The sequence below is a fragment of the Carassius auratus genome, unplaced genomic scaffold (assembly GCF_003368295.1).
Source record: "Carassius auratus strain Wakin unplaced genomic scaffold, ASM336829v1 scaf_tig00217746, whole genome shotgun sequence".
Classification (NCBI taxonomy): domain Eukaryota; kingdom Metazoa; phylum Chordata; class Actinopteri; order Cypriniformes; family Cyprinidae; genus Carassius; species Carassius auratus.
The window spans coordinates 25,001-44,545 of NW_020529224.1; the positions used below are offsets into that span (position 1 = coordinate 25,001).

Below are 19,545 nucleotides of genomic sequence, written 5' to 3' on the forward strand. Positions count from 1 at the left end.
AGCAGTCTTCGCTTACGGCCATACCAGCCTGGCAATGCCCGATCTCGTCTGATCTCGGAAGTTAAGCAGGTTTGGGCCTGGTTAGTACTTGGATGGGAGACCGCCTGGGAATACCAGGTACTGTAAGCTTTTTGGAAATTTTTCACTTAGTATATAATAATTTTGCCAAAAAATAGAGTCAATGCCCGATCTCTGAATATAAGCAGGTTTGGGCCAGGTTAGTACATGGATGGGAGACTGCCTGGGAATACCAGGTGCTTTAAATTTTTGGATATTTTTCACGAATTATATAATAATCTTGCAAAAAAAAAAAAAAAAGAGTCAATGCCCGATCTCTGAATCTTTGCAGGTTTAGGTCTGGTTAGTACTTGGTTGAAAGACCGCCTAGGAATACCAGGTGCTTAAAGCTTTTGGAATTTTTTCACTTAGTATATAATAAATTTGGCAAAAAATAGAGTCAATGCCCGATCTCTAAATTTTAGCAGGTTTAGGTCTGGTTAGTTCTTGGATGAGAGACCGCCTAGGAATACTAGGTGCTTTAAGCTTTTGGGTTTTCTTTCCTACTTATATAATGTACTGGCGAGTAGATTGGCTGATCTTTAAATAGCATTCTCTTTGCAGCAGTCTTCGCTTACGGCCATACCAGCCTGGCTATGCCCGATCTCGTCTGATCTCGGAAGCTAAGCAGGTTTGGGCCTGGTTAGTACTTGGATGGGAGACCGCCTGGGAATACCAGGTGCTGTAAGCATTTTGGAAATTTTTGACTTAGTATGTAATAATTTTGCCAAAAAATAGAGTCAATGCCCGATCTCTGAATATAAGCAGGTTTGGGCCAGGTTAGTACATGGATGGGAGACAGCCTGGCAGTGTTAATTTCGTTGACTAAATATTTTCGTCATTATTTTCGTCACGAATATATTTTTGCTGACGAAAACGAAACGAAAACTAAAATAGAAGGCACTGATGGAGACTAAAACTATGACTAAATTGATTGACATTATCGTCAACGAATAAAGGACGAGACGAAAATAGACTGTGACGAAAATCAAATCAGCAGACGGGAGAGATGCGAGGAATGAGCAAAAGAACCGGCAAAACAGAACAGACTGCATGAGAGAAGAGAACCAATCAGAGCCTGACTTATTGAGACGTGAAGCGAAGGTTTTCAGTTTTTATGAGCTCCCGGGAAGTCGGCATTCGAAGAGGTGATAGGGACTTTAAGCAACAGCCTCTGGTGGAACGGCAACGCCATTCTGGCGTTGTATTGCGCCTGCGCGAATTTAACTGCTACTTTGTGACGTTCTAATTTAACGGTCTACTACGGGAGAACAGCTGATTTGCCAGAGTCGCTACAACGTGAGAAGTTAGGTAAATAAATGTTATGTTTTTAGACTTATTTACATCATACAATATTAAAAACTCCTCATCTGACAAAAGATTGTCATTTAACGCCAAAAGCAATCCTTCTCTTGCTTTTTTAAATTATATATTTTTTTGGATCTTAATAAATGAATTAATGCTGCGTTGCGCTGTTCTGTTTTACCGTTGCTTAGTGACTTTTACGTTCTTGGCTACAGCGGTGTGACGGCAAACTTCCGGTCGCTGTAGCCGTTCCATTCGCAGCTGTTGCTTAAAGTCCCTACTGTCTAAAAGAGCGACAAAATGTCCACAGCTCACTTCACGTTTGACGACGAACAAAACAAAACAAAGTGTAAAGCACGCAGAGCGCTCATTCGTGGCAAGAACACAACCAATTTGAAAAGACATTTACAGACGAGCCACCCGGACATTTTCTCAAATGTAATTTCACAACGATGTTCTTTTGTTTATTGAGCTAAGCAAAATTGGAATAGTGCAGTGCGTAGATGTTGTAGCATTAAATATTACGAACTGAAAAGTACTGTAAAATAGCCCCTTCTTCAAATTAGATGCGAGCACAATACTAATACGTAATATCATGATAAATACATTTGATTAATACTAATGTTTAGTATATTTTATAATGTTCTACTTGTTGACAATATCACAAATATTTCTATATTAGTCATGTGAAACATGAATGTTCACATCCTATCATTATACATACAAATCTAGCAATATTGTAGTATTTAAAACATACAATATTGCTAGACAAATGAATACCTTATAAAATCTTGTTACTTTTTTTATCCACCTAGCTGCCAACTTATTAAATATTTACTTTAAATGTATGCACTTATTGTTCAGCTCAGCTGTAAACTTTAAGGTCCTGGACCTAACTTTATTTTTCTTTTATTGATGGTCAATTGGCAGCTAGTTATTGTTTACATTATCATGACAGTGTTTGTTGCTGCATAAAAGCTTTTGAATCGAAATAAAGACACAGTTGTGTTGAAATAAAGTTGAATTTGTGTTTTATATATTTTGGTAAAGTTTGTTTCCTATACCAGCTGTAAAATATTGTCTAGTAAATCTGTTATTGATTTTAGTCTTATGTTAGTCGACTAAAATACCAAGCAATTTTAGTCGACTAAAATACCAAGCAATTTTAGTCGACTAAAATACCAAGCAATTTTAGTCGACTAAAATACCAAGCAATTTTAGTCGACTAAAATAAGACTAAAATTAAAACAAATCAGATGACTAAAACTTGACTAAAACTAAAAAGAATTATAGTCAAAAGACTAAGACTAAAACTAAATTAAAATTTCGTGTCAAAATTAACACTGCAGCCTGGGAATACCAGGTGCTTTAAATTTTTGGATATTTTTCACGAATTATATAATAATCTTGAAAAAAAAAAAAAAAAAAAAAAAAAGAGACAATGCCCAATCTCTTAATCTTAGCAGGTTAATGTATGGTTAGTACTTGGTTGAAAGACCGCCTAGGAATACCAGGTGCTTAAAGCTTTTGGAATTTTTTCACTTAGTATATAATAAATTTGGCAAAAAATAGAGTCAATGCCCGATCTCTAAATTTTAGCAGGTTTAGGTCTGGTTAGTACTTGGATGAGAGACCGCCTAGGAATACTAGGTGCTTTAAGTTTTTGGGTTTTCTTTCCTACTTATATAATGTACTGGCGAGTAGATTGGCTGATCTTTAAATAGCATTCTCTTTGCAGCAGTCTTCGCTTACGGACATACCAGCCTGGCTATGCCTGATCTCGTCTGATCTCGGAAGCTAAGCAGGTTTGGGCCTGGTTAGTACTTGGATGGGAGACCGCCTGGGAATACCAGGTACTGTAAGCTTTTTGGAAATTTTTCACTTAGTATATAATAATTTTGCTAAAAAATAGAGTCAATGCCCGATCTCTGAATATAAGCAGGTTTGGGCCAGGTTAGTACATGGATGGGAGACTGCCTGGGAATAACAGGTGCTTTAAATTTTTGGATATTTTTCACTAATTATATAATAATCTTGCAAAAAAAAAAAAAAAAAGAGTCAATGCCCGATCTCTGAATCTTAGCAGGTTAAGGTCTGGTTAGTACTTGAATGAGAGACCGCCAAGGAATACCAGGTGCTTTAAGCTTTTGGAATTTCTTCACTTAGTATATAATAAATTTGGCAAAAAATAGAGTCAATGCCCGATCTCTGAATATAAGCAGGTTTGGGCCAGGTTAGTACATGGATGGGAGACTGCCTGGGAATATCAGGTGCTTTAAATTTTTGGATATTTTTCACAAATTATATAATAATCTTGCAAAAAAAGAAAAAAGAGTCAATGCCGATCTCTGAATTTTAGCAGGTTTAGGTCTATTTAGTACTTGGATGAGAGACCGCCAAGGAATACCAGGTGCTTTAAATTTTTGGATATTTTTCACGAATTATATAATAATCTTGCAAAAAAAAAAAAAAAAGAGACAATGCCCAATCTCTTAATCTTAGCAGGTTAATGTATGGTTAGTACTTGGTTGAAAGACCGCCTAGGAATACCAGGTGCTTAAAGCTTTTGGAATTTTTTCACTTAGTATATAATAAATTTGGCAAAAAATAGAGTCAATGCCCGATCTCTAAATTTTAGCAGGTTTAGGTCTGGTTAGTACTTGGATGAGAGACCGCCTAGGAATACTAGGTGCTTTAAGTTTTTGGGTTTTCTTTCCTACTTATATAATGTACTGGCGAGTAGATTGGCTGATCTTTAAATAGCATTCTCTTTGCAGCAGTCTTCGCTTACGGACATACCAGCCTGGCTATGCCTGATCTCGTCTGATCTCGGAAGCTAAGCAGGTTTGGGCCTGGTTAGTACTTGGATGGGAGACCGCCTGGGAATACCAGGTACTGTAAGCTTTTTGGAAATTTTTCACTTAGTATATAATAATTTTGCCAAAAAATAGAGTCAATGCCCGATCTCTGAATATAAGCAGGTTTGGGCCAGGTTAGTACATGGATGGGAGACTGCCTGGGAATACCAGGTGCTTTAAATTTTTGGATATTTTTCACGAATTATATAATAATCTTGCAAAAAAAGAAAAAAGAGTCAATGCCCGATCTCTGAATTTTAGCAGGTTTAGGTCTAGTTAGTACTTGGATGAGAGACCGCCAAGGAATAGCAGGTGCTTTAAGTTTTTGGGTTTTCTTTCCTACTTATATAATGTACTGGCGAGTAGATTGGCGGATCTTTAAATAGCCTTCTCTTTGCAGCAGTCTTCGCTTACGGCCATACCAGCCTGGCTATGCCCGATCTCGTCTGATCTCGGAAGTTAAGCAGGTTTGGGCCTGGTTAGTACTTGGATGGGAGACCGCCTGGGAATACCAGGTACTGTAAGCTTTTTGGAAATTTTTCACTTAGTATATAATAATTTTGCCAAAAAATAGAGTCAATGCCCGATCTCTGAATATAAGCAGGTTTGGGCCAGGTTAGTACATGGATGGGAGACTGCCTGGGAATACCAGGTGCTTTAAATTTTTGGATATTTTTCACGAATTATATAATAATCTTGCAAAAAAAAAAAAAAAAGAGTCAATGCCCGATCTCTGAATCTTAGCAGGTTAAGGTCTGGTTAGTACTAGAATGAGAGACCGCCAAGGAATACCAGGTGCTTTAAGCTTTTGGAATTTCTTCACTTAGTATATAATAAATTTGGCAAAAAATAGAGTCAATGCCCGATCTCTGAATATAAGCAGGTTTGGGCCAGGTTAGTACATGGATGGGAGACTGCCTGGGAATACCAGGTGCTTTAAATTTTTGGAATTTTTTCACTTAGTATATAATAAATTTGGCAAAAAATAGAGTCAATGCCCGATCTCTGAATATAAGCAGGTTTGGGCCAGGTTAGTACATGGATGAGAGACTGCCTGGGAATACCAGGTGCTTTAAATTTTTGGATATTTTTCACGAATTATATAATAATCTTGCAAAAAAAGAAAAAAGAGTCAATGCCCGATCTCTGAATATAAGCATTTTTGGGCCAGGTTAGTACATGGATGGCAGACTGCCTGGGAATACCAGGTGCTTTAAATTTTTGGATATTTTTCACGAATTATATAATAATCTTGCAAAAAAAAAAAAAAAGAGTCAATGCCCGATCTCTGAATCTTAGCAGGTTTAGGTCTGGTTAGTACTTGGTTGAAAGACCGCCTAGGAATACCAGGTGCTTAAAGCTTTTGGAATTTTTTCACTTAGTATATAATAAATTTGGCAAAAAATAGAGTCAATGCCCGATCTCTAAATTTTAGCAGGTTTAGGTCTGCTTAGTTCTTGGATGAGAGACCGCCTAGGAATACTAGGTGCTTTAAGCTTTTGGGTTTTCTTTCCTACTTATATAATGTACTGGCGAGTAGATTGGCTGATCTTTAAATAGCATTCTCTTTGCAGCAGTCTTCGCTTACGGCCATACCAGCCTGGCTATGCCCGATCTCGTCTGATCTCGGAAGCTAAGCAGGTTTGGGCCTGGTTAGTACTTGGATGGGAGACCGCCTGGGAATACCAGGTGCTGTAAGCATTTTGGAAATTTTTGACTTAGTATGTAATAATTTTGCCAAAAAATAGAGTCAATGCCCGATCTCTGAATATAAGCAGGTTTGGGCCAGGTTAGTACATGGATGGGAGACAGCCTGGCACTGTTAATTTCGTTGACTAAATATTTTCGTCATTATTTTCGTCACGAATATATTTTTGCTGACGAAAACGAAACGAAAACTAAAATAGAAGGCACTGATGGAGACTAAAACTATGACTAAATTGATTGACATTATCGTCAACGAATAAAGGACGAGACGAAAATAGACTGTGACGAAAATCAAATCAGCAGACGGGAGAGATGCGAGGAATGAGCAAAAGAACCGGCAAAACAGAACAGACTGCATGAGAGAAGAGAACCAATCAGAGCCTGACTTATTGAGACGTGAAGCGAAGGTTTTCAGTTTTTATGAGCTCCCGGGAAGTCGGCATTCGAAGAGGTGATAGGGACTTTAAGCAACAGCCTCTGGTGGAACGGCAACGCCATTCTGGCGTTGTATTGCGCCTGCGCGAATTTAACTGCTACTTTGTGACGTTCTAATTTAACGGTCTACTACGGGAGAACAGCTGATTTGCCAGAGTCGCTACAACGTGAGAAGTTAGGTAAATAAATGTTATGTTTTTAGACTTATTTACATCATACAATATTAAAAACTCCTCATCTGACAAAAGATTGTCATTTAACGCCAAAAGCAATCCTTCTCTTGCTTTTTTAAATTATATATTTTTTTGGATCTCAATAAATGAATTAATGCTGCGTTGCGCTGTTCTGTTTTACCGTTGCTTAGTGACTTTTACGTTCTTGGCTACAGCGGTGTGACGGCAAACTTCCGGTCGCTGTAGCCGTTCCATTCGCAGCTGTTGCTTAAAGTCCCTACTGTCTAAAAGAGCGACAAAATGTCCACAGCTCACTTCACGTTTGACGACGAACAAAACAAAACAAAGTGTAAAGCACGCAGAGCGCTCATTCGTGGCAAGAACACAACCAATTTGAAAAGACATTTACAGACGAGCCACCCGGACATTTTCTCAAATGTAATTTCACAACGATGTTCTTTTGTTTATTGAGCTAAGCAAAATTGGAATAGTGCAGTGCGTAGATGTTGTAGCATTAAATATTACGAACTGAAAAGTACTGTAAAATAGCCCCTTCTTCAAATTAGATGCGAGCACAATACTAATACGTAATATCATGATAAATACATTTGATTAATACTAATGTTTAGTATATTTTATAATGTTCTACTTGTTGACAATATCACAAATATTTCTATATTAGTCATGTGAAACATGAATGTTCACATCCTATCATTATACATACAAATCTAGCAATATTGTAGTATTTAAAACATACAATATTGCTAGACAAATGAATACCTTATAAAATCTTGTTACTTTTTTTATCCACCTAGCTGCCAACTTATTAAATATTTACTTTAAATGTATGCACTTATTGTTCAGCTCAGCTGTAAACTTTAAGGTCCTGGACCTAACTTTATTTTTCTTTTATTGATGGTCAATTGGCAGCTAGTTATTGTTTACATTATCATGACAGTGTTTGTTGCTGCATAAAAGCTTTTGAATCGAAATAAAGACACAGTTGTGTTGAAATAAAGTTGAATTTGTGTTTTATATATTTTGGTAAAGTTTGTTTCCTATACCAGCTGTAAAATATTGTCTAGTAAATCTGTTATTGATTTTAGTCTTATTTTAGTCGACTAAAATACCAAGCAATTTTAGTCGACTAAAATACCAAGCAATTTTAGTCGACTAAAATACCAAGCAATTTTAGTCGACTAAAATACCAAGCAATTTTAGTCGACTAAAATAAGACTAAAATTAAAACAAATCAGATGACTAAAACTTGACTAAAACTAAAAAGAATTATAGTCAAAAGACTAAGACTAAAACTAAATTAAAATTTCGTGTCAAAATTAACACTGCAGCCTGGGAATACCAGGTGCTTTAAATTTTTGGATATTTTTCACGAATTATATAATAATCTTGAAAAAAAAAAAAAAAAGAGACAATGCCCAATCTCTTAATCTTAGCAGGTTAATGTATGGTTAGTACTTGGTTGAAAGACCGCCTAGGAATACCAGGTGCTTAAAGCTTTTGGAATTTTTTCACTTAGTATATAATAAATTTGGCAAAAAATAGAGTCAATGCCCGATCTCTAAATTTTAGCAGCTTTAGGTCTGGTTAGTACTTGGATGAGAGACCGCCTAGGAATACTAGGTGCTTTAAGTTTTTGGGTTTTCTTTCCTACTTATATAATGTACTGGCGAGTAGATTGGCTGATCTTTAAATAGCATTCTCTTTGCAGCAGTCTTCGCTTACGGACATACCAGCCTGGCTATGCCTGATCTCGTCTGATCTCGGAAGTTAAGCAGGTTTGGGCCTGGTTAGTACTTGGATGGGAGACCGCCTGGGAATACCAGGTACTGTAAGCTTTTTGGAAATTTTTCACTTAGTATATAATAATTTTGCCAAAAAATAGAGTCAATGCCCGATCTCTGAATATAAGCAGGTTTGGGCCAGGTTAGTACATGGATGGGAGACTGCCTGGGAATACCAGGTGCTTTAAATTTTTGGATATTTTTCACGAATTATATAATAATCTTGCAAAAAAAAAAAAAAAAGAGTCAATGCCCGATCTCTGAATCTTAGCAGGTTAAGGTCTGGTTAGTACTTGAATGAGAGACCGCCAAGGAATACCAGGTGCTTTAAGCTTTTGGAATTTCTTCACTTAGTATATAATAAATTTGGCAAAAAATAGAGTCAATGCCCGATCTCTGAATATAAGCAGGTTTGGGCCAGGTTAGTACATGGATGGGAGACTGCCAGGGAATACCAGGTGCTTTAAATTTTTGGAATTTTTTCACTTAGTATATAATAAATTTGGCAAAAAATAGAGTCAATGCCCGATCTCTGAATATAAGCAGGTTTGGGCCAGGTTAGTACATGGATGAGAGACTGCCTGGGAATACCAGGTGCTTTAAATTTTTGGATATTTTTCACGAATTATATAATAATCTTGCAAAAAAAAAAAAAAAAAAGAGTCAATGCCCGATCTCTGAATCTTAGCAGGTTAAGGTCTGGTTAGTACTTGAATGAGAGACCGCCAAGGAATACCAGGTGCTTTAAGCTTTTGGAATTTCTTCACTAAGTATATAATAAATTTGGCAAAAAATAGAGTCAATGCCCGATCTCTGAATATAAGCAGGTTTGGGCCAGGTTAGTACATGGATGGGAGACTGCCTGGGAATACCAGGTGCTTTAAATTTTTGGAATTTTTTCACTTAGTATATAATAAATTTGGCAAAAAATAGAGTCAATGCCCAATCTCTGAATATAAGCAGGTTTGGGCCAGGTTAGTACATGGATGAGAGACTGCCTGGGAATACCAGGTGCTTTAAATTTTTGGATATTTTTCACGAATTATATAATAATCTTGCAAAAACAGAAAAAAGAGTCAATGCCCGATCTCTGAATTTTAGCAGGTTTAGGTCTAGTTAGTACTTGGATGAGAGACCGCCAAGGAATAGCAGGTGCTTTAAGCTTTTGGGTTTTCTTTCCTACTTATATAATGTACTGGCGAGTAGATTGGCTGATCTTTAAATAGCCTTCTCTTTGCAGCAGTCTTCGCTTACGGCCATACCAGCCTGGCAATGCCCGATCTCGTCTGATCTCGGAAGTTAAGCAGGTTTGGGCCTGGTTAGTACTTGGATGGGAGACCGCCTGGGAATACCAGGTACTGTAAGCTTTTTTTTTTTTTGAAAATTTTTCACTTAGTATATAATAATTTTGCAAAAAATAGAGTCAATGCCCGATCTCTGAATATAAGCAGGTTTGGGCCAGGTTAGTACATTGATGGGAGACTGCCTGGGAATACCAGGTGCTTTAAATTTTTGGATATTTTTCACGAATTATATAATAATCTTGCAAAAAAAAAAAAAACAAAAAAAAAGAGACAATGCCCAATCTCTTAATCTTAGCAGGTTAATGTATGGTTAGTACTTGGTTGAAAGACCGCATAGGAATACCAGGTGCTTAAAGCTTTTGGAATTTTTTCACTTAGTATATAATAAATTTGGCAAAAAATAGAGTCAATGCCCGATCTCTGAATATAAGCAGGTTTGGGCCAGGTTAGTACATGGATGGGAGACTGCCTGGGAATACCAGGTGCTTTAAATTTTTGGATATTTTTCACGAATTATATAATAATCTTGCAAAAAAAAAAAAAAAAAAGAGACAATGCCCAATCTCTGAATTTTAGCAGGTTTAGGTATGGTTAGTACTTGGATGAGAGACCGCCTAGGAATACTAGGTGCTTTAAGTTTTTGGGTTTTCTTTCCTACTTATATAATGTACTGGCGAGTAGATTGGCTGATCTTTAAATAGCATTCTCTTTGCAGCAGTCTTCGCTTACGGACATACCAGCCTGGCTATGCCTGATCTCGTCTGATCTCGGAAGCTAAGCAGGTTTGGGCCTGGTTAGTACTTGGATGGGAGACCACCTGGGAATACCAGGTACTGTAAGCTTTTTGGAAATTTTTCACTTAGTATATAATAATTTTGCCAAAAAATAGAGTCAATGCCCGATCTCTGAATATAAGCAGGTTTGGGCCAGGTTAGTACATGGATGGGAGACTGCCTGGGAATACCAGGTGCTTTAAATTTTTGGATATTTTTCACGAATTATATAATAATCTTGCAAAAAAAAAAAAAAAAAAAAAAAAGAGTCAATGCCCGATCTCTGAATCTTAACAGGTTAAGGTCTCGTTAGTACTTGAATGAGAGACCGCCAAGGAATACCAGGTGCTTTAAGCTTTTGGAATTTCTTCACTTAGTATATAATAAATTTGGCAAAAAATAGAGTCAATGCCCGATCTCTGAATATAAGCAGGTTTGGGCCAGGTTAGTACATGGATGGGAGACTGCCTGGGAATACCAGGTGCTTTACATTTTTGGAATTTTTTCACTTAGTATATAATAAATTTGGCAAAAAATAGAGTCAATGCCCGATCTCTGAATATAAGCAGGTTTGGGCCAGGTTAGTACATGGATGAGAGACTGCCTGGGAATACCAGGTGCTTTAAATTTTTGGATATTTTTCACGAATTATATAATAATCTTGCAAAAAAAGAAAAAAGAGTCAATGCCCGATCTCTGAATATAAGCAGGTTTGGGCCAGGTTAGTACATGGATGGGAGACTGCCTGGGAATACCAGGTGCTTTAAATTTTTGGATATTTTTCACGAATTATATAATAATCTTGCAAAAAAAAAAAAAAAAAGAGTCAATGCCCGATCTCTGAATCTTAGCAGGTTAAGGTCTGGTTAGTACTAGAATGAGAGACCGCCAAGGAATACCAGGTGCTTTAAGCTTTTGGAATTTCTTCACTTAGTATATAATAAATTTGGCAAAAAATAGAGTCAATGCCCGATCTCTGAATATAAGCAGGTTTGGGCCAGGTTAGTACATGGATGGGAGACTCCCTGGGAATACCAGGTGCTTTAAATTTTTGGAATTTTTTCACTTAGTATATAATAAATTTGGCAAAAAATAGAGTCAATGCCCGATCTCTGAATATAAGCAGGTTTGGGCCAGGTTAGTACATGGATGAGAGACTGCCTGGGAATACCAGGTGCTTTAAATTTTTGGATATTTTTCACGAATTATATAATAATCTTGCAAAAAAAGAAAAAAGAGTCAATGCCCGATCTCTGAATATAAGCATTTTTGGGCCAGGTTAGTACATGGATGGCAGACTGCCTGGGAATACCAGGTGCTTTAAATTTTTGGATATTTTTCACGAATTATATAATAATCTTGCAAAAAAAAAAAAAAGAGTCAATGCCCGATCTCTGAATCTTAGCAGGTTTAGGTCTGGTTAGTACTTGGTTGAAAGACCGCCTAGGAATACCAGGTGCTTAAAGCTTTTGGAATTTTTTCACTTAGTATATAATAAATTTGGCAAAAAATAGAGTCAATGCCCGATCTCTAAATTTTAGCAGGTTTAGGTCTGGTTAGTTCTTGGATGAGAGACCGCCTAGGAATACTAGGTGCTTTAAGCTTTTGGGTTTTCTTTCCTACTTATATAATGTACTGGCGAGTAGATTGGCTGATCTTTAAATAGCATTCTCTTTGCAGCAGTCTTCGCTTACGGCCATACCAGCCTGGCTATGCCCGATCTCGTCTGATCTCGGAAGCTAAGCAGGTTTGGGCCTGGTTAGTACTTGGATGGGAGACCGCCTGGGAATACCAGGTGCTGTAAGCATTTTGGAAATTTTTGACTTAGTATGTAATAATTTTGCCAAAAAATAGAGTCAATGCCCGATCTCTGAATATAAGCAGGTTTGGGCCAGGTTAGTACATGGATGGGAGACAGCCTGGCACTGTTAATTTCGTTGACTAAATATTTTCGTCATTATTTTCGTCACGAATATATTTTTGCTGACGAAAACGAAATGAAAACTAAAATAGAAGGCACTGATGGAGACTAAAACTATGACTAAATTGATTGACATTATCGTCAACGAATAAAGGACGAGACGAAAATAGACTGTGACGAAAATCAAATCAGCAGACGGGAGAGATGCGAGGAATGAGCAAAAGAACCGGCAAAACAGAACAGACTGCATGAGAGAAGAGAACCAATCAGAGCCTGACTTATTGAGACGTGAAGCGAAGGTTTTCAGTTTTTATGAGCTCCCGGGAAGTCGGCATTCGAAGAGGTGATAGGGACTTTAAGCAACAGCCTCTGGTGGAACGGCAACGCCATTCTGGCGTTGTATTGCGCCTGCGCGAATTTAACTGCTACTTTGTGACGTTCTAATTTAACGGTCTACTACGGGAGAACAGCTGATTTGCCAGAGTCGCTACAACGTGAGAAGTTAGGTAAATAAATGTTATGTTTTTAGACTTATTTACATCATACAATATTAAAAACTCCTCATCTGACAAAAGATTGTCATTTAACGCCAAAAGCAATCCTTCTCTTGCTTTTTTAAATTATATATTTTTTTGGATCTCAATAAATGAATTAATGCTGCGTTGCGCTGTTCTGTTTTACCGTTGCTTAGTGACTTTTACGTTCTTGGCTACAGCGGTGTGACGGCAAACTTCCGGTCGCTGTAGCCGTTCCATTCGCAGCTGTTGCTTAAAGTCCCTACTGTCTAAAAGAGCGACAAAATGTCCACAGCTCACTTCACGTTTGACGACGAACAAAACAAAACAAAGTGTAAAGCACGCAGAGCGCTCATTCGTGGCAAGAACACAACCAATTTGAAAAGACATTTACAGACGAGCCACCCGGACATTTTCTCAAATGTAATTTCACAACGATGTTCTTTTGTTTATTGAGCTAAGCAAAATTGGAATAGTGCAGTGCGTAGATGTTGTAGCATTAAATATTACGAACTGAAAAGTACTGTAAAATAGCCCCTTCTTCAAATTAGATGCGAGCACAATACTAATACGTAATATCATGATAAATACATTTGATTAATACTAATGTTTAGTATATTTTATAATGTTCTACTTGTTGACAATATCACAAATATTTCTATATTAGTCATGTGAAACATGAATGTTCACATCCTATCATTATACATACAAATCTAGCAATATTGTAGTATTTAAAACATACAATATTGCTAGACAAATGAATACCTTATAAAATCTTGTTACTTTTTTTATCCACCTAGCTGCCAACTTATTAAATATTTACTTTAAATGTATGCACTTATTGTTCAGCTCAGCTGTAAACTTTAAGGTCCTGGACCTAACTTTATTTTTCTTTTATTGATGGTCAATTGGCAGCTAGTTATTGTTTACATTATCATGACAGTGTTTGTTGCTGCATAAAAGCTTTTGAATCGAAATAAAGACACAGTTGTGTTGAAATAAAGTTGAATTTGTGTTTTATATATTTTGGTAAAGTTTGTTTCCTATACCAGCTGTAAAATATTGTCTAGTAAATCTGTTATTGATTTTAGTCTTATTTTAGTCGACTAAAATACCAAGCAATTTTAGTCGACTAAAATACCAAGCAATTTTAGTCGACTAAAATACCAAGCAATTTTAGTCGACTAAAATACCAAGCAATTTAGTCGACTAAAATAAGACTAAAATTAAAACAAATCAGATGACTAAAACTTGACTAAAACTAAAAAGAATTATAGTCAAAAGACTAAGACTAAAACTAAATTAAAATTTCGTGTCAAAATTAACACTGCAGCCTGGGAATACCAGGTGCTTTAAATTTTTGGATATTTTTCACGAATTATATAATAATCTTGAAAAAAAAAAAAAAAAAGAGACAATGCCCAATCTCTTAATCTTAGCAGGTTAATGTATGGTTAGTACTTGGTTGAAAGACCGCCTAGGAATACCAGGTGCTTAAAGCTTTTGGAATTTTTTCACTTAGTATATAATAAATTTGGCAAAAAATAGAGTCAATGCCCGATCTCTAAATTTTAGCAGGTTTAGGTCTGGTTAGTACTTGGATGAGAGACCGCCTAGGAATACTAGGTGCTTTAAGTTTTTGGGTTTTCTTTCCTACTTATATAATGTACTGGCGAGTAGATTGGCTGATCTTTAAATAGCATTCTCTTTGCAGCAGTCTTCGCTTACGGACATACCAGCCTGGCTATGCCTGATCTCGTCTGATCTCGGAAGTTAAGCAGGTTTGGGCCTGGTTAGTACTTGGATGGGAGACCGCCTGGGAATACCAGGTACTGTAAGTTTTTGGAAATTTTTCACTTAGTATATAATAATTTTGCCAAAAAATAGAGTCAATGCCCGATCTCTGAATATAAGCAGGTTTGGGCCAGGTTAGTACATGGATGGGAGACTGCCTGGGAATACCAGGTGCTTTAAATTTTTGGATATTTTTCACGAATTATATAATAATCTTGCAAAAAAAAAAAAAAAAAAGAGTCAATGCCCGATCTCTGAATCTTAGCAGGTTAAGGTCTGGTTAGTACTTGAATGAGAGACCGCCAAGGAATACCAGGTGCTTTAAGCTTTTGGAATTTCTTCACTTAGTATATAATAAATTTGGCAAAAAATAGAGTCAATGCCCGATCTCTGAATATAAGCAGGTTTGGGCCAGGTTAGTACATGGATGGGAGACTGCCTGGGAATACCAGGTGCTTTAAATTTTTGGAATTTTTTCACTTAGTATATAATAAATTTGGCAAAAAATAGAGTCAATGCCCGATCTCTGAATATAAGCAGGTTTGGGCCAGGTTAGTACATGGATGAGAGACTGCCTGGGAATACCAGGTGCTTTAAATTTTTGGATATTTTTCACGAATTATATAATAATCTTGCAAAAAAAAAAAAAAAAAAAGAGTCAATGCCCGATCTCTGAATCTTAGCAGGTTAAGGTCTGGTTAGTACTTGAATGAGAGACCGCCAAGGAATACCAGGTGCTTTAAGCTTTTGGAATTTCTTCACTAAGTATATAATAAATTTGGCAAAAAATAGAGTCAATGCCCGATCTCTGAATATAAGCAGGTTTGGGCCAGGTTAGTACATGGATGGGAGACTGCCTGGGAATACCAGGTGCTTTAAATTTTTGGAATTTTTTCACTTAGTATATAATAAATTTGGCAAAAAATAGAGTCAATGCCCAATCTCTGAATATAAGCAGGTTTGGGCCAGGTTAGTACATGGATGAGAGACTGCCTGGGAATACCAGGTGCTTTAAATTTTTGGATATTTTTCACGAATTATATAATAATCTTGCAAAAACAGAAAAAAGAGTCAATGCCCGATCTCTGAATTTTAGCAGGTTTAGGTCTAGTTAGTACTTGGATGAGAGACCGCCAAGGAATAGCAGGTGCTTTAAGCTTTTGGGTTTTCTTTCCTACTTATATAATGTACTGGCGAGTAGATTGGCTGATCTTTAAATAGCCTTCTCTTTGCAGCAGTCTTCGCTTACGGCCATACCAGCCTGGCAATGCCCGATCTCGTCTGATCTCGGAAGTTAAGCAGGTTTGGGCCTGGTTAGTACTTGGATGGGAGACCGCCTGGGAATACCAGGTACTGTAAGCTTTTTTTTTTTTTGAAAATTTTTCACTTAGTATATAATAATTTTGCAAAAAATAGAGTCAATGCCCGATCTCTGAATATAAGCAGGTTTGGGCCAGGTTAGTACATTGATGGGAGACTGCCTGGGAATACCAGGTGCTTTAAATTTTTGGATATTTTTCACGAATTATATAATAATCTTGCAAAAAAAAAAAACAAAAAAAAGAGACAATGCCCAATCTCTTAATCTTAGCAGGTTAATGTATGGTTAGTACTTGGTTGAAAGACCGCATAGGAATACCAGGTGCTTAAAGCTTTTGGAATTTTTTCACTTAGTATATAATAAATTTGGCAAAAAATAGAGTCAATGCCCGATCTCTGAATATAAGCAGGTTTGGGCCAGGTTAGTACATGGATGGGAGACTGCCTGGGAATACCAGGTGCTTTAAATTTTTGGATATTTTTCACGAATTATATAATAATCTTGCAAAAAAAAAAAAAAAAAGAGACAATGCCCAATCTCTGAATTTTAGCAGGTTTAGGTATGGTTAGTACTTGAATGAGAGACCGCCAAGGAATACCAGGTGCTTTAAGCTTTTGGGTTTTCTTTCCTACTTATATAATGTACTGGCGAGTAGATTGGCTGATCTTTATATAGCCTTCTCTTTGCAGCAGTCTTCGCTTACGGCCATACCAACCTGAGGGCGCTAGAGAGCTAGTGTGAAACAGGAAGTGAGGTGGCTATAGAAGGGTGAAGAAGGTTCACCCAAAATTGTTTGGTGTGTTTTTGTTTTTTGGTTATTTGAGTCTTAATAATTGTTTTTGTTTAAATTTTTGGGTTATTGTTATTACTTGTCCTCCCAACAGCATAGCTGTTTGGGAGGGATCATTTTATTTTTATTTTTTTGTTTGTTTTTTGTTTTCCTTATTTTTTGAAAAATGGACGGAACTACGGCAACAGACACGGACTTGGCACGAGGAACACGGCGGCAAATGGCAAACGGACTGGAAAAAACTCAACGAGAAAAGGATGGGCCTGAAAGGAGATATAAAAGAACCTACACCAAAGAAGCTACAGTAGTAGTGGATTTGACTGAAGTGCATGAAGGTAAAGCTGAAGACATAATACAAGCGCTGAAAGATAAGTTGGATGTGACAAAAATATTGGCTGTAAGACCCAAAATGATGAAGGAGTACGAAATTACGTTTGAAAAGGAAGAAGATATTGAAAATCTGAACGAAGGATTGATGATTAAAGGAAAACTATGTGAAATTAAAAAATTGAATAACAGAGAATTTGTTGTCTCGTTCATGCATTTGCCCGCTTACCTGGATGATGCAGAGATTCTACAGAAGCTGGAGGGATGGGGGGTTACTCCTGTCTCTCAGATAAGAAGAAGATTTTATACCGGCACCACATAGAAGATGGAACGAGGTTCCTTAAGGTACAGTTCCCAAAAGAAGTGGTCTCCTTGCCCTACAGTACTCGAATTGAAATGGAGGATGGTCCTCAGTACTATAGAGTGATACATAGCAAGCAGGTGAAAACCTGCAGGTTGTGTATGAGCCCTGATCATGTGATGAAGGACTGTCCAGACTTTAAATGTTACAAATGCTCGGAAACAGGCCACTTCGCGAGGGACTGTAAGGTGGTGAGGTGTCCAGAATGCAATTGTGTACTGGACAAATGCGAGTGGCTGGTATGGAGACCAGCACAATGAAGAAGAGAGGGGGAGTGGGCAGATGCATGAGACAGACAATGAAGAGGAGCAAAGGAAGACACCGGATCAAGGCAAAGAGAGGACAATGTAAGCAAGGACAATGGACAATGAGATTGAAAAGACTGAGTTAACACAGGACATTGTGGAAATGGAGGTGCAGATGGAGTTTAATGCAGTTGGACAAGCAGAAACAGAGGAGCCAGAAGAGACTGAATGGATAGGTGAGACGGAAAGAAAGACAAAGACAGTGAAAACCTGGGCGGAGACAGCACTGCAGGAACATCCAATAAAAGAAGAAGAAAAAGTTAAGGTAATTACCCAATTTTGGAGAAAGCTAAAAATAAAATGTGTAAACAAAGTAATGAGGTGAAACAAGACTGTGGAAGAAGTGCAAAAGAGGGGGAGGAAATAGGATAACAAAATTATGATGCTAAAGTTTGTACTTTTATCTTTTTTAATTGTGTTGAAAATTGTTACTTTTAATGGCAAGAGGGTTAATGAATGGTGTGAAATTTGAAAAGTCAAGGAACTGTGCAGGGATGAAGATGTGATTTTATTGCAAGAAACAAATTGGAAAGAGAGTGTAATGGAGGATTTTAAAAAAAGATGGGAAGGGGAATTATTTTTTAATAATGCGGGAGGAAAAATAGGAGGAGGAGTTGCGATGTTAATAAGAAAAGATAGAGGTATCAGGTCAAAGCAAATGTATAATGACACAAAAGGAAAATGCATGGCTGTAGAAAATTAAGATGGATGAAGATGATTTTATTTAGTAAACGTACATGCTCCAAATGAAGAAATAGAAAAGAAAAATTATTTTAATATAATAGCTGAGTTAATGGAAAAATGGAAGAGGGTAAAATTGCGGGGGATTTTAACACTGTTTTTTAGTAAAATGGATATGGCTAACGGAATGGTTTTTAAATCGGATGGGGGAAGAAAGGAGTTAATGTCATTGATGGGAGAGTATAACATGATTGATGTGTGGAGAGAAAGAAATGGGAAAAAGAGGGAATTTACAAGAAGACAGCTGGTAGGGAATTTTATGTGTCAAACTAGGATAGACTACTTTTTATGTACTAGGAATTTGGAATGTTTTATTGATGGAGTGTTTTATAAAGAAACGACCTTAAGTGATCACAAAATGGTGCAAATGAGAATGGATTTTAAAAAGGAAATGAGGGACCAGGGGTATGGATTTTTAAACACTGAAGTTTAAAGGAAGAAAGTTTTAAAAAAGAGATAGAAAATAAATTTGGATGAGGAAAAAAGACTTGATGTACATAGAGGATAAAAAGGCAATGGTGGGAAAACATGAATATATGACATAAAGAAATATGTAATGATTACTGTAAATTGTTACAAAAAGGTAAAAAGAACAAAGGAACAAGAAATAAGAAAGACGTTAAGAGAGGAGTTGAATAAAAATGAAGTTAACGTGCCAAGAGTAATTGAAGTGGAGGAAAAGTTGAGGAAAATAGAAGAAGGGAAATATAAGGGGCGGCGTTAAGAAGTAAAGCTAAGTATACAGTAGGAAGGGGAGAAATGTAGTAGATTCTTTTTTAACCTTAGAGAAAGCGAGCGAAGCGGGAAGCGGGAATAATTAAAGAACTTAGGAATAAGGAAGGACAAGCTGTTTTAAGCACGGAAGGATTTTAAAGGAAATAAGCACATATTATGAAGAACTTTTTAGATCAGAGGAAGGGGATGAGGAAAAAAGGAACATTTTGTTACAACAGATAACAACAAAAAGTCGGTGAGGGGGATAAGAAGGAATGTGATAGGGGAATAACAACTGAGGAGAATATATACAAGCAATAAATCAGCTAAGTGTGAAGAAAA

At 36.9% G+C, this 19,545-nt stretch overlaps 12 non-coding genes across 12 annotated transcripts; all 12 read left to right on the forward strand.

Annotated features, from left to right (window-relative positions):
• Positions 1-10: 10 nt before the first annotated feature.
• Positions 11-129, forward strand: LOC113102664 (5S ribosomal RNA). Its single transcript, XR_003291050.1, has one exon. It is a non-coding gene; the product is annotated as a 5S ribosomal RNA (ribosomal RNA).
• Positions 130-629: 500 nt separating this feature from the next.
• LOC113102668 (5S ribosomal RNA) lies at positions 630-748 on the forward strand. Its single transcript, XR_003291054.1, has one exon. It is a non-coding gene; the product is annotated as a 5S ribosomal RNA (ribosomal RNA).
• Positions 749-3,108: 2,360 nt separating this feature from the next.
• Positions 3,109-3,227, forward strand: LOC113102681 (5S ribosomal RNA). The gene has a single exon (XR_003291067.1). It is a non-coding gene; the product is annotated as a 5S ribosomal RNA (ribosomal RNA).
• Positions 3,228-4,147: 920 nt separating this feature from the next.
• LOC113102682 (5S ribosomal RNA) lies at positions 4,148-4,266 on the forward strand. Its single transcript, XR_003291068.1, has one exon. It is a non-coding gene; the product is annotated as a 5S ribosomal RNA (ribosomal RNA).
• Positions 4,267-4,628: 362 nt separating this feature from the next.
• Positions 4,629-4,747, forward strand: LOC113102672 (5S ribosomal RNA). Its single transcript, XR_003291058.1, has one exon. It is a non-coding gene; the product is annotated as a 5S ribosomal RNA (ribosomal RNA).
• Positions 4,748-5,802: 1,055 nt separating this feature from the next.
• Positions 5,803-5,921, forward strand: LOC113102669 (5S ribosomal RNA). Its single transcript, XR_003291055.1, has one exon. It is a non-coding gene; the product is annotated as a 5S ribosomal RNA (ribosomal RNA).
• Positions 5,922-8,272: 2,351 nt separating this feature from the next.
• On the forward strand, positions 8,273-8,391 carry LOC113102676 (5S ribosomal RNA). The gene has a single exon (XR_003291062.1). It is a non-coding gene; the product is annotated as a 5S ribosomal RNA (ribosomal RNA).
• Positions 8,392-9,585: 1,194 nt separating this feature from the next.
• LOC113102665 (5S ribosomal RNA) lies at positions 9,586-9,704 on the forward strand. The gene has a single exon (XR_003291051.1). It is a non-coding gene; the product is annotated as a 5S ribosomal RNA (ribosomal RNA).
• A 660-nt stretch (positions 9,705-10,364) lies between these two features.
• LOC113102680 (5S ribosomal RNA) lies at positions 10,365-10,483 on the forward strand. The gene has a single exon (XR_003291066.1). It is a non-coding gene; the product is annotated as a 5S ribosomal RNA (ribosomal RNA).
• Positions 10,484-12,102: 1,619 nt separating this feature from the next.
• On the forward strand, positions 12,103-12,221 carry LOC113102670 (5S ribosomal RNA). The gene has a single exon (XR_003291056.1). It is a non-coding gene; the product is annotated as a 5S ribosomal RNA (ribosomal RNA).
• A 2,351-nt stretch (positions 12,222-14,572) lies between these two features.
• Positions 14,573-14,691, forward strand: LOC113102683 (5S ribosomal RNA). The gene has a single exon (XR_003291069.1). It is a non-coding gene; the product is annotated as a 5S ribosomal RNA (ribosomal RNA).
• Positions 14,692-15,887: 1,196 nt separating this feature from the next.
• LOC113102666 (5S ribosomal RNA) lies at positions 15,888-16,006 on the forward strand. The gene has a single exon (XR_003291052.1). It is a non-coding gene; the product is annotated as a 5S ribosomal RNA (ribosomal RNA).
• Positions 16,007-19,545: the final 3,539 nt, after the last annotated feature.